At 42.6% G+C, this 18,865-nt stretch overlaps 1 protein-coding gene across 2 annotated transcripts in view; it reads right to left on the reverse strand.

Moving 5' to 3' along the window:
• Positions 1 to 18,865, reverse strand: part of LOC106592780 (kremen protein 1) — a 125,627-nt gene that overhangs the window by 46,660 nt on the left and 60,102 nt on the right. The gene's annotated exons all lie outside the window — the stretch shown is intronic.

The following is an 18,865-nucleotide window of genomic DNA, read 5'->3' on the forward strand; positions in this document are numbered from 1 at the left end:
CTTCCTGTACTCGGAAGAATGTCTCTGGTAGTAAATTGGATACGTGGTGGTATCTTCGTCTGTTTGTTAGACTGGATCCGTCGTCCGTCCTTTCCTAGCCCACGTCTACAGCGGCCGCTGCTAACTCAACGGCTAGGAAGTATCACTTCTGTAGTGAATAAGCTCAAAGTTCATACCAGTTCATACCATAGCTCACGCCGAGGTTGGCTTAGTTCTGTCCTTGACATGTGTGTCCTTCTAACGTAGAGGCTGCAGACCTCACGTGCTGGAACCACCTGGTTATCTTTTCGTCAAAGGCTTATATAGTGGAGAGGGGGAAGGATGTGTTTCATCGTTTATAACCCCTCCTCTTCACAGGGGTGGGCCACTGATCAAGCCGGGCACTTTCCTTATGAAAACCCAAATCTCTCATTTGGAAGCTAAAATTACATTTAATCTCCTAACAAACAATTTCAATATCAAACATTTCAATTGCATAACAATTCCATGTTACTCTGATAACTAGAGGGTGTATACTTTCTCAGGTACAGTTTGTCGTCCTGTCATCAGTCATAATGTCTCAGATGACAAACGAACTGACATACATACTCATTACGTTCCCAAGCATATTTCCAACTGGTTTTATTACCAAAATATGGTTCCTTTTCCCCATTTGTTTGATGTTCCCAGACTCTCTATATTTAACACAGGCTATTCAAGTCCTTCAGTAGGGTCAGAGAGGGGAAGGGAGAAAGGTATTTATGGGGGGGGGGTCATAAACCTTACCCACAGGCCAACGTCATGACATAGGGAAATCAAACATATAACCTTGAATGTACTGTTCATGTGCAGTAATAAGGTGAGGGTTTAATACATCTCTACAGTAACATGTTAGAGAGAGAATGACATGAAACTCTGACACAGAGTTCTAGAGCGTTCAGAGAGTTCTAGAACAGATGCTTGTAGACATCTTGTTAGCACACGTTCACTGGTGCATGCTGGATGTTAAGACCTAAAACCTAGGGACTACAGCATGTGTTGTTTTGAGAGAGAGAGAGAGAGAGAGGGAGAGAGGGAGAGAGGGAGAGAGAGATGCCTCAGATGGTGTTAGCGTAAGGATGAAAGACGAACAGGACAAGCTGCAAAAGGCCAGCGTTGAGCGTTCACTAACCAAGTCTACATCCCAAATGGCACCCTATACCCTATATAGTGCACTACTTTAGACCAGAGCCCTATTCCCTATATAGTGCACTACTTTAGACCAGAGCCCTATTCCCTATATAGTGCACTACTTTAGACCATAGCACTGGTTAAAAATGTTACACTATATAGGGAATAGGGTGACATTTGGAACGTACCCCAAATGTCCTGGTCCAACACAGGGCGGTTCTCTCTCTACACCCTGTGTCTCACCCACGCTTGTAATATACTCTGCTTCACGGAAACATGGCTCTCTCGAGATATACTGTCTGACTCTGTAAAGCCAGTTGGGTTCTGAGTACATCGCGCCGACAGGAACAAACATCTCTCTGGGAAGCAGAAGGGTGGAGGTATATGTTTTATGATTAACGACTTATGGTGTAACTGTGATAACATACAGGAACTCAAGTCCTTCTGTTCACCCGTCCTAGAATATCTCACAATTAAATGCCGACCGTACTATCTCCCGAGAGAATTTGTCTATTTCACTGGACTATATGCAAACTGGAAACCACATATCCTGAGGCTGCATTTATTGTAGCTGAGGATTTTAACAAAGCAAATTGTAGGAAAAGGCTCCCGAAATTCTATCAACATATTGATTGTTGTACGTGCCCTGCTAAAACTCTCGACCATTGTTATACTACCTTAACAAAGCATATAAGGCCCTCCCCCGCCCTCCATTCGCCAACTCAAACAGTAAGCACCCATGATGAAGACTATTCAACGCTGGTCTGACCAATCGGAATCCACGCTTCAAGATTGTTTTGATCATGCGGACTGGGATATGTTCAGAGTAGCTTCAGAAAATAATATCGACACATATACCGATACGGTGAATGAGTTTATCAGGAAGTGCATAGGAGATGTTGTACCCACTGTGACTATTAAAACCTACCCCAACCAGAAACCGTGGATAGATGGGAGCATTCGCGCAAATTGAAAGCATGAACCACCGCATTTAACCAGGTCAAGAAGGCTGGAAATATGGAAGAATACAAACAGTGTAGTTATTCCCTCCGCAATGCAACCAAGCAGGCTAAATGTCGGTATAGGGACAAAGTTGAGTCCCAGTTTAGCGGTTCAGACACAAGTCCTGGACTTCCTGACGGGTCGACCCCAGGTGGTGAAGGTAGGAACAACACCTCCTCTTCACTGATCCTCGACACTGGGGCCCCACAAGGGTGCGTGCTCAGCAACCTCCTGGCCAAGCACGCTTCCAATTCAATCATCAAGTTGCAGACGACACAACACTAGTAGGCTTGATTACCAACAATGATGAGACAGCCTACAGGGAGGAGGTTAGGGCTCTGGGAGTGTGGTGTCAGGAAAATAACCTCTCACTCAAGGTCGACAAAACTAAGGAGATGATCGTGGACTTCAGGAAACAGCAGAGGGTGCACCCCCCTATCCACATAGACGGGACAGTAGTGGAGAAGGTGGAAAGCTTGAAGTTCCTTGGCGTACACATCAATGACAAACTGAAATGGTCCACCCACACAGACAGTGTGGTGAAGAAGGCGCAACAGCGCCTCTTCAACCTCAGGAGGCTAAAGAAATTCAGCTTAACACCTAAAACGCTCACAAACCTTTACAGATGCACAATTAAGAGCATCCTGTCGTGCTGTATCACAGCCTAGTACGGCAACTGCACCCCCCACAACCGCAATGCTCTCCAAAGGGTGGTGCGGTCTGCCCAACGCATTAATGGAGGCAAACTTCCTGCCCACCTGGACACCTACAGCACCCGATGTCACAGGGAGGCCAAAAAGATCATCAAGGACATCAACCACCTGAGCCACTGCCTGTTCACCCCGCTACCATCCAGAAGGCGAGGTCAGTACAAGTGCATCAAAGCTGGGACAGAGAGACTGAAAAACAGCTTCTATCTCGAGGGCATCAGACTGTTAAACAGCCATCACTAGCACATCAGAGACAGCTGCCCATAGACATAGATGAGAAATCACAGGCCACTTTTAGAAATGATCACTAGTCACTTTAATAATGTTTCATATCTAGCATTACTCCTTTCATATGTATAAACTGCACTCCACACTATTCTACGGTATCTTAGTCCCTTTTAAATTGTGTTTACATATTGCGTCACCCATTTCATATGTTTATACTATATTGTATTCTATACTACACCACTGACTGTTAAACAGCCATCTCCAGCATATCAGAGGCTGCTGCCTATAGACATAGATTATGAATAACTGGCCACTTTAAGGAAATGAAACATTAGCCACTTTAATAATGTCTCCGTATCTTGCATTACTCATCTCATATGTATAAACTGTACTCTATACTAGTCTATGGTATCTTAGTCACTTTAATTGTGTGTAAATATTGAATCACCCATCTCATATGTACAGTATTCTATACTATGCCACTGTATTTTAGTCCAATGCCGCTCTGACATACACACACACACACACATACTCTTAATCCATTCCTTACTTAGATTTACGTGTATTTTGGGTATATGTTGTGATACAGTTCGATATTACTTGTTAGTGTTTACTGCACTGTGGGAGCTAGAAGCACAAGCATTTCGCTACACCCCAAATAATATCTGCTAAACACGTGTATGTGACTAATACATTTGATTTGGACCATAGTCTGACCAAACTGTTGGCCGAAGGGCCGTGACGTGATGGGCAGGCAGTATGCGGAGTGTTTGATAGATAGCATAGAGATAGAGATAGAGATAGAGATAGAGATAGAGATAGAGAGAGAGAGAGAGAGAGAGCGAGCCTCTAAGTGAAGGAGAAGAGGACAAATGCTCCAACTCCTTTCCTCTATAAATCACCAGCCCTCCTGTCTTCCTTTCCTCTCCTCTATAAATCACCAGCCCTCCCGTCTTCCTTCCCTCTCTATAAATCACCAGCCCTCCCGTCTTCTTTACTCTCTATAAATCACCAGCCCTCCCGTCTTCTTTCCTCTCTATAAATCACCAGCCCTCCTGTCTTCCTTTCCTCTCTATAAATCACCAGCCCTCCTGTCTTCCTTTCCTCTCTATAAATCACCAGACCTCCTGTCTTCCTTTCCTCTCTATAAATCACCAGCCCTCCTGTCTTCCTTTCCTCTCTATAAATCATCAGCCCTCCTGTCTTCTTTCCTCTCTATAAATCACCAGCCCTCCTGTCTTCCTTTCCTCTTCTCTATAAATCACCAACCCTCCTGTCTTCCTTTCCTCTCTATAAATCACCAGCCCTCCTGTCTTCCTTTCCTTTTTTTATATCCCATCTTTATATTTTTACAGCCATGTTAAACATCCTCTCGGATTTATGAGCAGATTAATACCTCTGTCTGGCTCATTTACCGCAGCACAGACACACACACACAGCAAGAAGCAGCACGGCAGACTGGAAGAATTTGGAGGGAGATTAATTGGCGAGTTAAAGTCAACATGACTGTAATCGTGATATTTGGAGTTTTGACTAGAAACTTTCCAGAGAAAGGCAGGCAGAGGTTGGGCATAAGGTTAGCAGCCTAGGTGTTCTTCCAGTCATACTAACATACCATGATGCATTGCAATGCATACAAAGCAACAACAACTGACACAACGATTGAGTTCAGCGGTGTCTGTCTGTCTGTCTGTCTGTCTGTCTGTAGCAGTATAAGACACACCTCTGGAGAAGGGACAGACAATAAAATTAAAGCAGGCCTAAACACACACAGGGACCGGCAAGATTTGGCAACATGATTTACATCAAGCAGACGATCTTATCCAGATCGACTTACAGGAGCAATTAGCAATTAGAATTCGTTTTCTTTTCTCTCTCTCTCTCTTCCCCTCCCACATTCCACGCCCATAGCACACTGCCATGAGTATTTATACATGAGTGAGAAAGAGAGCAAAAGAGAGAGAGATAAAGACATTTGTAATTTGCTCCCGAGTGGCGCAGTGGTCTAAGGCACTGCATCTCAGTGCAAGAGGCATCACTGCAGTCCCTGGTTTGAATCCAGGCTGCATCACATCTGGCCATGATTCGGAGTCCCATAGGGCGGCACACAATTGACCCAGCGTTGTCTGGGTTTGGCAGGGGTAGGCCGTCATTGTAAATACGAATTTGTTCTCAACTGACTTGCCTAGTTAAATAAAACTTGCATTGGCAATGTTAACGTATGTTTCCCATGTCAATAAAACCATTGAATTGAATTTAGAGACAGAGCAAGACACACAGAGAGCAAGATGAAGCAAAATGAATTTAACTTAGAGAGAGAGAGGTTTCACTGTAATAGTGAAGGTGTAAACTTGGCAGTAGAAAACCTAAACAGTATATTTGACCTCTCAGCTTCCCTATCAAGTCAAAACATTTCAAGAAGATGACCTAAGAAAATGACCAACAACAAATGGGTTGATGAAGAATACAAAAACCAAAGAAAGATATTGATAAACCACTTCTACAATCTTTTTGGCTCTATAACAAAGAATAAACAGTAAATGCATGATCAATTACACATCTTAGAACCAGCTATTTAAGATGACCAGAACCCACTGGATTCTCCAATTACCTTGAATGAACTACAGAACAAAATACAAACCCTCCAACCCAAAAAGGCCTGTGGTGTTGATGGTATCCTCAATGAAATTATATAATATACAGACCACAAATTCCAATTCGCTATAAAGTAGTATAGCTATCAAATCAAATACTCAAACTATTTAACGAACCCTCAGCTCTGGCACCAAGGACTGATCACCCCAATCCACAAAAGTGGAGACAAATTTGACCCCAATAACTACCGGGGGATATGCATCAACAGCAACCTTGGGAAAATTATCATTATGTCATGCTCGTTTGTAGAAACGGACCAAGGTGCAGCATGAGTAGCGTTCCACATCTTTATTATAAAGTGAAACTTAGCAAAATTAATAAACGAACCGTGACTACAGAGATGCTACGTGCACTAACTCAAAACAATATCCCATAACACACAGGTGGAAAAATGCTACTTAAGTATGATCCCCAATTAGAGACAACGATAGCCAGCTGCCTCTAATTGGGAATCATACAAAACACCAACATAGAAAAAACAAACTTTAACCCCACACAGAAGTACCCCCTCATCCCGCCAGCATCGGGGGCGGCTCTGGTGCTGGACGAAGTACCCGCTCATCCCGCCAGCATCGGGGGCGGCTCTGGTGCGGGGCGAAGTACCCTCTCATCCGCCAGCATCGGGGGCGGCTCTGGTGCGGGACGAAGAACCCGCTCAGTTCTCAGATCCACCATCTTTGGTGGTGGCAGCGTGAGTAGCGTTCCACATTTTTATTATAAAGTAAAACTTGGCAAAATACAAAACAAACAATAAATGAATAAACGAACTGTGACTACAGAGATGCTATGTGCACTAACTCAAAACAATATCCCATAACACACAGGTGGAAAAATGCTACTTATGTATGATCCCCAATTAGAGACAACGATAGCCTCTAATTGTAATTGGGAATCAAACCAAAACACCAACATAGAAAAAACAAACTAGAACCCCACATAGAAAATATAAACTAGACTAAACCCCTAGTCACGCCCTGACCTACTCTACCATAGAAAATAAAGGCTTTCTATGGTCAGGACGTGACACATTAACCTCTTCGAGTTCGCCTAGGATAGGGGGCGCTACAGCGCGTTTTGGAAAAAATTCGTGCCCATTTTCAACAGCCTCCTACTCAAACTCAGAAGCTAGGATATGCATGTAATTAATATATGTGGATAGAAAACACCCTAAAGTTTCTAAAACTGTTTGAATGGTGTCTGAGTATAACAGAACTCATATGGCAGTCAAAACCCCGAGACCGATCGTAACAGGATGTGGAATTCTGAATTGCGGACTCAACTTCAGCGCTGTGCCTATAACTCACACTGTGAGCAATGGTTCATTGGGCACTTCCAATTGCTTCCACTAGATGTCCCCAGTCTTTACAAAGTGGTTTGGGTCTCCTACTGTGAAAACTGGCTGAAAGAGAGGCTATGGAACGCAGTTATAGAACCCATTGCCCTTCATGGTTGTGAGGTCTGGGGTCTTGGTCACCAACCAAGGTCTTGGTCACCAACCATTCTTGGTCACCAACCAAGAATTCACAAAAAGGGACAAACACCAAATATCCACTGTGTACAACTTAAAACACCAAATAATGCATGCAGAGCAGAATTAGGCCGATACTCGCTAATTATCAAAATCCAGAAAAGAGCCGTTCAATTCTACAACCACCTACAAGGAAGCGATTCCCAAACCTTCCATAACAAAGCCATCACCTAAAGAGAAATTAACCTGGAGAAGAGCCCCCTAAGCAAGCTGGTCCTGAGGCTCTGTTCATGAACACAAACACACCCCAAGGGCCCCAGGACAGCAACACAGTTAGACCCAACCAAATCATGAGAAAACTGAGTAAACTAGAATGCTATTTGGCCCTAAACAGAGAGTACACAGTGGCAGAATACCTGACCACTGTGACTGACGCAAAATGTATGAAAGCGTTGACTATGTACAGACTCAGTGAGAATAGCCTTGCTATTGAGAAGGGCTGCCGAAGGCAGACTATGTGCACACTACCCACAAGATGAGGTGGAAACTGAGCTGCACTTCCTAACTTCCTGCCAAATGTATGACCATATTAGAGACACATATTTCCCTCAGATTACACAGACAGACAAAGAATTTGAAAACAAATCCAATTTTGATAAATTCCCATATCTATTGGGTGAAATACCACAGTGTTCAATCACAGCAGCAAGATTTGTGACCTGTTGCCACAAGAAAAGGGCAACCAGTGAAGAACAAACACCATTGTAAATACAACCCATATTTATGTTTATTTATTTACCCTTTTGTACTTTAACTATTTGCACATCGTTACAACACTATATAGACATTTGGAATGTCTTTATTCTTATGGAACTTTTGTGAATGTAATGTTAAGTTTGGTTATTATCTATTTAATTTGCTTTGGCAATGTAAACATATGTTTCCCATGCCAATAAAACCCCTTAAATTGAAAATGAATTGATATATATATACAGAGCAAGAGAGAGAGAGAGGGTGTTTCCTTCTTCATACCTTTATGTGTCTGTGTGTTTATATTTGATCCATGGCTTTAGAACACATTGCAGTGTGTGTGTGTGTGTGTGTGTGTGTGTGTGTGTGTGTGTGTGTGTGTGTGTGTGTGTGTGTGTGTGTGTGTGTGTGTGTGTGTGTGTGTGTGTGTGTGTGTGTGTGTGTGTGTGTGACATAAAACACAGTGCAGTGGAGGGAGGTTATTGGGGGTTATGGCAGTGGAACCAGTCTAAGTAAGACAATAGACTGCTGATTCTGAATGTTTTTATATTACCCAGCCTGCTCTGCTTCACTACTCCTCAGGGATCCATCTCCACCCCTCTGGGGAGAAGGGGGAGAATGTGGGGGTAGAAAGTAAATACTTGTGTAGTGTGTGTGTGTGTGTGTGTGTGTGTGTGTGTGTGTGTGTGTGTGTGTGTGTGTGTGTGAGAGATGATCCGGAAAATAAAACCGCCTGTAAAACCCAGTAGTACTCGCTACATTTTGAATGCTTAGCAAGAGAGGAAAATTGCCTAATTCACACACTTATCAAGAGAACATCCTTGGTCATCCCTACTACCTGATCTGGCGGACTCACTAAACACATGCTTCATTTGTAAATGATGTCTGAGTGTTGCAGTGTACCACTGGCTATCTGTAAATTAAAAAAACAAGAAAAGGATGCTGTATGGTTTGCTTAATATAAGGAATTTGAAATGATTTATACTTTTACTTTTGATACATACAACTGAAGTCAGAAGTTACCATACACTTAGGTTGTAGTCATTAAAACTTGTTTTTCAACCACTCCACAAATGTCTTGTTAACAAACTATAGTTTTGGCAAGTCAGTTAGAACATCTACTTTGTGCATGACACAAGTCATTTTTGCTTGTTTACAGACAGATTATTTCACTTATAATTCACTGTATCACAATTCCAGTGGGTCAGAAGTTTACATACACTAAGTTGACTGTGCCTTTAAACAGCTTGGAAAATTCCAGAAAAATATGTCATGGCTTTAGAAGCTTCTGATAATTGACATCACTTGAGTCAATTGGAGGTGTACCTGTGGATGTATTTCAAGGCCTACCTTCAAACTCAGTGCCTCTTTGCTTGACATCATGGGAAAATCTAAAGAAATCAGCCAAGACCTCAAAATCATCCTTGTGAGCAATTTCCAAACGCCTGAAGGTACCACGTTCATCTGTACAAACAATAGTAGACAAGTATCAACACCATGGGACCACGCAGCCGTCATACTGCGCAGGAAGTCTCTGTCTCCTAGAGATTAACGTAATTTGGTGTGAAAAGTACAAATCAATCCCAGAACAACAGCAAAGGACCTTGTGAAGATGCTGGAGGAAACCGGTACAAAAGTATCCATATCCACAGTAAAACGAGTCCTATATTGACATAACCTGAAAGGCCGCTCAGCAAGGAAGATGCCACTGCTCCAAAACCGCGATAAAAAAAAACAGACAACGGTTTGCAGCTGCACATGGGGACCAAGATCATACTTTTTGGAGAAATGTCCTCTGGTCTGATGAAACAAAAATAGAACTGTTTGGCCATAATGACCATCGTTATGTTTGGAGGAAAAAGGGGGAGCCTTGCAAGCCGAAGAACACCATCCCACCCGTGAAGCACAGGGGTGGCAGCATCATGTTGTGGGGTGCTTTGTTGTAGGAGGGACTGGTGCACTTCACAAAATAGATGGCTTCATGAGGGAGGAAAATTATGTGGATATGTTGAAGCAACATCTCAAGACATCAGTTGGGAAGTTATAGCTTGGTCGCAAATGGGTCTTCCAAATGGACAATGACCCCAAGCATACTTCCAAAGTTGTGGCAAAATGGCTTAAGGACAACAAAGTCAAGGTATTGGAGTGACCATCACAAAGCCCTGACCTCAATCCTATTGATAATTGGTGGGCAGAACTGAAAAAGTGTGTGTTCCGAGCAAGGGGCCTACAACGCTGACTAAGTTACACCAGCTCTGTCAGGAGGAATGGGCCAAAATTCACCCAACTTTTTGTGGGAAGCTTGTGGAAGGCTACCCGAAACATTTGACCCAAGTTAACCTGTTAGGGCTAGGGGGCAGTATTGACACGGCCGGATAAAAAACGTACCCGATTTAATCTGGTTACTACTCCTGCCCAGTAACTAGAATATGCATATCATTATTATAGGCTTTGGATAGAAAACACCCTAAAGTTTCTAAAACTGTTTGAATGGTGTCTGTGAGTATAACAGAACTCATATGGCAGGCAAAAACCTGAGAAGATTCTGAACAGGAAGTGGCCTGTCTGACAATTTCTTGGGCTTCTTGACTCTCTTTATTGAAAACTGAGGATCTTTCCTACGGCTCCCATAGGCTCTCAGAAGGCGGGAAAAAGCTGAATGATGTCTTTGGTGGAGCCCCTGGCTGAAAAACATTAGCGCCTTTGGTAAGTGGTAGATCAGAGTACAATGAGACTGAGGCGCGTGCACGAGGCGACCCCATGTTTTTATTTTCTCTGTCTTTGAACTAAAACAGGGTTTCCCGGTCGGAATATTATCGCTTTTTTATGAGAAAAATGGCATAAAAATTTATTTTAAACAGCGGTTGACATGCTTCGAAGTACGGTAATGGAATATTTAGAATTTTTTTGTCACGAAATGCGCCATGCTCGTCACCCTTATTTACCCTTTCGGATAGTGTCTTGAACGCACGAACAAAACGCCGCTATTTGGATATAACTATGGATTATTTGGGACCAAACCAACATTTGTTATTGAAGTAGAAGTCCTGGGAGTGCATTCTGACGAAGAACAGCAAAGGTAATAACATTTTTCTTATAGTAAATCTGACTTTGGTGAGGGCTAAACTTGCTGGGTGTCTAAATAGCTAGCCCTGTGATGCCGGGCTATCTACTGAGAATATTGCAAAATGTGCTTTCACCGAAAAGCTATTTTAAAATCGGACATAGCGAGTGCATAGAGGAGTTCTGTATCTATAATTCTTAAAATAATTGTTATGTTTTTTGTGAACGTTTATCGTGAGTAATTTAGTAAATTCACCGGCAGTGTTCGGTGGGAATGCTAGTCACATGCTAGTCACATGCTAATGTAAAAAGCTGGTTTTTGATATAAATATGAACTTGATTGAACAAAACATGCATGTATTGTATAACATAATGTCCTAGGGTTGTCATCTGATGAAGATCAAAGGTTAGTGCTGCATTTAGCTGTGGTTTGGGTTTATGTGACATATGCTAGCTTGAAAAATGGGTGTCTGATTATTTCTGGCTGGGTACTCTGCTGACATAATCTAATGTTTTGCTTTCGTTGTAAAGCCTTTTTGAAATCGGACAGTGTGGTTAGATTAACGAGAGTCTTGTCTTTAAAATGGTGTAAAATAGTCATATGTTTGAAAAATTGAAGTTTTTGCATTTTTGAGGTATTTGAATATCGCGCCACGGGATTACACTGGCTGTTGAGTAGGTGGCCCATAGAGGTTAAGCAATTTCAAGGCAATGCTACCAAATACTAATTGAGTGTATGTAAACTTCTGACCCACTGGGAATATGATGAAAGAAATAAAAGCTGAAATAAATCATTCTCTCTACTATTATTCTGACATTTCACATTCTTAAAATAAAGTGGTGTTCCTAACTGACCTAAGAGAGGGAATTTTTACTAGGATTAAATGTCAGGAATTGTGAAAAACTGAGTTTAAAAGTATTTGGCTAAGGTGTATGCAAACTTCCGACTTCAACTGTAAGTACATTTACTTATGATACTTAAGTAGATTTAAAACCAAATACTTCTCGCAAATCCGACTGTCCAGCATGAACAGTTGGAGCTACCAACTAATATGTCACCAATATCGAAAGGGGAGACTCTCACGAACATGAAGATGTTGTTTTGCTCAGTGGGAGGTAACCCAGTACAGGCTGTAAATATGGCACAAAACGCATAGGGGGTAAAAAGTGCCACGAATAACGTGACCAAACATGGGTTAAAAAAAACATTCCTCAGTTCTTATATCGCTCAGATATAGGACAGACACTTCAAAACCTTAATTAATTTCCATTTACAAATGTGTTATTCAATGCATTTCTATGGGCTATAGAAGCAAAGGCTGAATTCAAATATTCATAAAATAAAATTCTAAATGGCTAATCTTAAAAAATCTTAAAACCATTCCACATGTTAGCTTAGTAGATAATGTGATCTAAGGGCTTAGACCCACAGGGGCCACTGAGTTGCCCAGGTCTCAGCCCCACAATGGTGCCGTTGAGGAGCCGGAACAACGGTCCCTGTGCTCTCCTGGCCATGTAATGCCTGGTTAGTTACTCACCACTGAGAGGAGATAAGTTGATAGGGCTTCACCGCTGCTGAACTGTTTAACTCTCCTGCTCTCCTAGCTACAGATCTAGGATCAGCTTCCCCTCACCCAATCCTAACCTTAAGCATTAGTGTTGGAAAACTGACCCCAGATCGGCATCTAGGGACAACTTCACCCTACACCAAGGTGGAGCAAGATGGCAACCTTTTTTGTTTACCTACCATAGTTGAATGCACTGATTATAAGTCGCTCTGGTTAAGAGCTAATGACTAAAATGTATGATAACATTGGACCCTGACTAGACCACATGACCTGACCATGAGGTACAGTACTCCAGGTCCTACAACAGATCATATAACATCTCATCATAACCTTTTCCTTTTTGCCTAATAAAACTGGATATATAGCGTAATTATAAATCAGACAACAATGTCATAAAAACGTCAGACCGATTAGAAGTATTTTGATCAGTAAATAAGTGATCACACATTCAAGCTTCACTCTGTCTTTTCCAATCAATCACTACTAACTCTTCAAGCTTCACTCTGTGCTTTCCAATCCATCACTGCTAATTCTTCAGGCTTCACTCTGTCCTCTCCAATCCATCACTGCTAACTCTTCAGTGGCTGTCTTTAGTTTGAACGTCAATGCACAGAGAAACCATTTTGCATGAGGATAAGCTGCTATGTTTGATGAATGTCTTTGTGTAGACCTGAAACGTCACTGTACATTTTTTAAACTTGATTTATAGTAACATAATTTTTATAATGGAGAGAGTGAGTGTCACTCCTCACCTTCTAATGCAAATTTCAGGTGCAAGTGGAATTTGAAAAAATATAAATATTTTACCCCCTTTTTTGTGATATCCAATTGTGATCTTGTCTCATTGCTTGCTTCAACTCCCTAACGGGCTCACTATAGGCAAAGTCATGCATCCTCCAAAATGTGACCCACCAAACCGTGCTTCTTAACACCTGCCCGCTTAACCCAGAAGATAACTGCACCAATGTGTCAGAGGAAACACCATTCAGCTGACAACTGAAGTCAACCTGCAGGCACACGGCCCGCCACAAGGGCACAATGAGTCAAGTAAAGCCCCGTAACGATGCTGGGACAATTGTGAGCTGCCCTATAGGACTCCTGGTCACGGCCGGTTGTGACACAGCCTGGGATTGAACCCAGGTCTTTAGTGACCCCTCAAGCACTACGATGCAGTGCCTTAGACCGTTGCGCCACTCAGGAGGACACAAACAGGCATTTTTAAGTTTTAATCAATCACAAATAACACCCTTGAGGGACTACCTGCCTTTGAAATATTTTGCTTTAATTGTCATTTAGCAGACAGTCTTATCCAGAGCGGCTTAGAGGAGCAATTAAGGGTTAAGCTCAAGGGCACATTGACAGATTTTTCACATAGTCAGCTCTTCTAAACAGCGACCTTTTTGTAACTTGCCCAACGCTCTTAACCACTAGGGTACCTGACGCCCCTCTGTTTGATGAAGGTCTCTATATAGACAGAGACGTCGCTGTATGTTTTAAAACTTGATTTATAATAAATTCGATTATTTTAATGGAGCGAGAGTGTTGCACCTCTCCTTCCCATGTAATGTTCCGCTGCAACAACCTGTCCTACCCTATCAATCAAAATAACACCCTTGGGACTACCTGGCTTTGATAGAGAACAAAAATGTATATTAGCATCAGTAGAGGCTGCTGAGGGGAGGACGGCTCATAACAATGGAGCGAGTGTGTGTGTGTGTGTGTGTGTGTGTGTGTGTGTGTGTGTGTGTGAGTCAGAGAAGGCTCCAGGACTGCAGTGTGTGTGTGTGTCAGAGAAGACTCCAGGACTGCAGTGTGTGTGTGTCAAATCAAATCTTATTTGTTACAGGTGTAGGCTAACAGTGAAATACTTACTTACGGGTCCTTTTCGACCAATGCAGAGTTAAAGATAAAAATGTAATATAAAAATAGTGACACAAGGAATAATGAAAAACAATAATGAGTAAAAAATAACATGGCTATATACAGGGAGTACCAGTCAGGCCCTAAAATTAACACCTGCCAACTGCGGGGGGGTCAAGGCTCGACAGCATTTATCACATTTATAGTAAAATAAATGCTGCAGTAGCTGTTGTCATTTTTTCCCGCCGTTTTGTGTCATAGCTGGTAAATGAATCGCACAAAGTCAAAGAACTACAAATCCTATATAGCCTATTCCACCTCGTGCTGCAACACTGCCTGGCAGGGGGCTGGACGTCCGTGAAGATCTGAGTGAAAGTTAGAACTTTAGAAGTGCTGCGCACAGGCATAACGGGTGGCCTTATTTACGTTTCAAGTAACGAAAGTCTACTGAAGTGAGACTTTGTCCTTGTGTTTGTTTACATTGTTTTGTTCATAAGCTAGGTTGTTTTTCTATATTTGAGTTTCAACTGCTAGGGAAGAAAAGACAACGCTTCTACTAGTCAGACTCAATCTCACAGGCACAAACACGACTAGAGTCACATTACCACAGTAACCTCCCGCCCTTAAAGAGTCTTTTTTTTAAACCTTTATTTAACTAGGCAAGTCAGTTAAAAACATTATTTACAATGACGGCCTACCCCGGCCAACGCTGGGCCAATTTTGTGCCGCCCAATCACAGATGTGATGCAGCCTGAATTTGAACCTGGGATGGCAGTACCTTAGATCGCTGCGCCACTCGGGAGCCCTGAAACAATATACCACATTACTAAAACACTGAACAAAAATGTAAATGCAACATGTAAAGTGCTGGTCCCATGTTTCATGAGTTGAAATGAAAGATTCCCAAAATGTTCCATATCCACAAAAACCTTATTTCTCTCAAATGTTGTGCACAAATGTGTTTACATCCCTGTTAGTGAGCATTTCTCCTTTGCCAAGATATTCCATCAACCTGACAGGTGTAGCATATCAAGAAGCTGATTAAACAGCATGGTCATTACACAGGTGCACCTTGTGCTGGGGACAATAAAAGGCCACTCTAAAATGTGAAGTTTTGTCACACAACACAATGCCACAGATGTCTCAAGGGAGCATGCAATTGACATGTTGACTGCCGGAATGTCCACCAGAGCTGTTGCCAAATAATTAAATGTTCATTTTGGCCCGCTAACCGCCCTCACAACCGCAGATCATGTGTATGACGTCATGTTGGCGAGTGGTTTGCTGATGTCAACGTTTTGAACAGAGTGCCACATGGTGCCGGTGGGGTTATGGTATGGGCAGGCATAAGCTACGGACAACGAACAAAATTGCATTTTATCAATGGCAGTTTGAATGCACAGAGATACTGTGACGAGATCCTGAGGCCCATTGTTATGCCATTCATCCGCCGCCATCACCTCATGTTTCAGCATGATAATGCACTGCCCCATGTCGCAAGGATCTGTACACAATTCCCGGAAGCTGAAAATGTCCCAGTTCTTCCATGGCCTGCATACTCACCAGACATGTCACCCATTGAGCATGTTTGGGATGCTCTGGATCGACGAGTACGACAGCGTGTTCCAATTCCCGCCAATATCCAGGAATTTCACACAGCCATTGAAGAGGAGTGGAACAACATTCCACAAGCCAAATCAACAGCCTGATCAACTCTACGTGAAGGACATTGTCAGGTTACATGAGGTAAAGGTGGTCACACCAGATACTGACTGGTTTTAGGATCCATGCCCATACCTGTTGAGGATCCCTGCCCGGTATTGGGATTTATTGTCAAGAGACCATGGCGGGAAATTCAAAACTGCAAGAATCTAATCATTTCAATTTCTCAAACAATCAACTATTTTTCACCATTTGAAAGATAAACATATACTAAATCCAACCACATTGTCCGATTTCAAAGAGGCTTTACGGCGAAAGCATAAAGTTAGGTAATGTTAGGAGAGTACATTGAAAATAGCTGTGTGTAATGTTTTGTCAATTCAAAGACAGGCGTCACCAAAAGCAGATAACCAGCTAAAATTATGCACTAACCTTTGACAATCTTCCTCAGATGACACTCCTAGGACATTATGTTATACAATACATGCATTTTTTGCTCCATCAAGTTCATATTTATATCCAAAAACAGCATTTTACAGTAGCGGTGAAATTCAGAATTTTTTTCCCCCTCAAATGCTTCCGGTGAAGCAACGTTACAATTTACAAAATTACTATTCGAAAACATTGGTAAATTATAATATTGTCATTCAAATAATTATAGTTTAACATTTCGTAAATGCTACTGCATTGCCAGATTTCAAAATAACTTTACTGGGAAATCACACTTTGCAATAAACGGGGTGCTGTGCTAAGAACAATAGGCTAGGATATACAGGTTAGCACCATCTTGTAACCATCTAATATCAATAATACTATTGTCAATAATCCCTTACCTTTGATTATCTTCATCCATTGGCACTTCCAGGAATTCCCAGGTCCACAACAAATGTGGTTTCTTTCGACAAAGTTCATAATTTATGTCCAAATAACTCCAAGTTGATCCATGTTGGTAGGCTACTCAAAAGTAGGGCGGGGAGGGGGAAAGTCACGACGAAAAGTAAAAAAAATAATCTATTTACGTTCGTTCAAACATGTCAAACGTTGTTTAGCATCAATCTTTAGGGCAATTTTTAACGTGCAACATCAGTAATGTTTCAACCCGACCTCTCCTGTGTCTTGAAAAACGTTTTTGAAAAATGTCTCGCCTCACATGAATGCGCAGGTGCGCGCAATAATGAAGTGACGACATCCCAGGGACATCAACTTCTCTTCCTTGTCATCCGGTCTCTGTTCATCATAGATGCTTCAAACAACTTTATAAAGATCGTTGACATCTAGTGGAAGCCGTAGGAAGTGCGAAATGAATCCTTTGTCACTGTGTGATCTATTAGCAATGACTCGAAAAATAGTACAGCCACAAAATTGGTTTTGTTTTTCTCAGGTTTTTGCCTGCCATATGAGTTTTGTTATACTTACAGACACCATTCAAACAGTTTTAGAAAATTCTGAGTGTTTTCTATCCAAATCTGGTAATAATATGCATATCCTAGCTTCTGAGTTGGTGTAGGAGGCAGTTAAAAATGGGCACATACTTTTTTCAAAATTCTCAATACTGCCCCCTAGCCCCAACAGGCTAGGTATCTGTGACCAACAGATGCATATCTGTATTCCCAGTCATGTGCAATCCATAGATTAAGGCCTAATTAATTTATTTCAATTGACTGACTTCCTTATATGAACAAGCTATTCATCAGTCTTGTTTAGCAGTCTTATGGCTTGGGAATAGAAGCTGGTCCTGTTGGTTCCAGACTTGGTGCCGTGGTACCACTTGCCATGCGGTAGTAGCAGAGAGAACAGTCTATGGCTTGGGTGGCTGGAGTCTTAGAAAATTTTTGGGGCCTTTTCTCTGACACCACCTTGTATAGAGGTCCTGGATGGTAGGGAGCTTGGCCCTACTGATATGCTGGGCCGTACCCCCCACCTTCTGTAGCTCCTTGCGGTCAGGTGACTTGCAGTTGCCGTACAAAGCAGTGCTGAAGCCAGTCAAGATGCTCTCAATGGTGCAGCTGTAGAACTTTTTGAGGAAGTAAAATCTTTTCAGCCTCCTGAGGTTAAAAAAAGGCGCTGTTGTGCCCTCTTCAGAACTGTGTGGGTGTGTGTGGACCATGTTAATTCCTTAGTGATGTGGACACCGAGGAACTTCAAGCTCTCGACCCAGTCCACTACAGCCCCATCGATGTGGATGAGGGCGAGCTAGCCCCTCCGTTTCCTGTAGTCCACAATCAGTTCCTTTGTCTTGCTGACATTGAGGGAGAGGTTGTTGTCCTGGCACCACACTACCAGGTCACTGACCTCCTCCTCTATTGGAGTCGTGTGCGGCCAAGCAGTCCTGGGTGAAAAGGGAGCAAAGGAGGGGAGTAAGCACACACCCCTGAGGGGCCCCCGTGTGAATGTCAACGTTGCGGATGTGTTGTTGCCTACCCTCACCGCCTGCGGGCGGCCCGTCAGGAAGTCCAAGATCCAGTTGCAGACGGAGGTGTTCAGTCCCAGGGTCCTGAGCTTGGTGATGAGCTTGGAGGGGACTATGGTGTTAAATGCAGAGCTGTAGTCAATGAACAGTATTCTTACATAGGTATTCCTCTTGTCCAGGTGGGTGAGGGCTGTGTGGAGTGCAATAGAGATTGCGTCATCTGTGTGGCAAACTCCTCAATGCCATTGGATGTATACCAGAACGTATTCCAGTCTGTGCTAGTGAAACAGTCCTGCAGCTTAGCATCCACTTCATCAGACCACTTCCATGGGGGAATTTC

This window comes from Salmo salar, chromosome ssa15 (assembly GCF_905237065.1).
Source record: "Salmo salar chromosome ssa15, Ssal_v3.1, whole genome shotgun sequence".
Classification (NCBI taxonomy): Eukaryota; Metazoa; Chordata; class Actinopteri; order Salmoniformes; family Salmonidae; genus Salmo; species Salmo salar.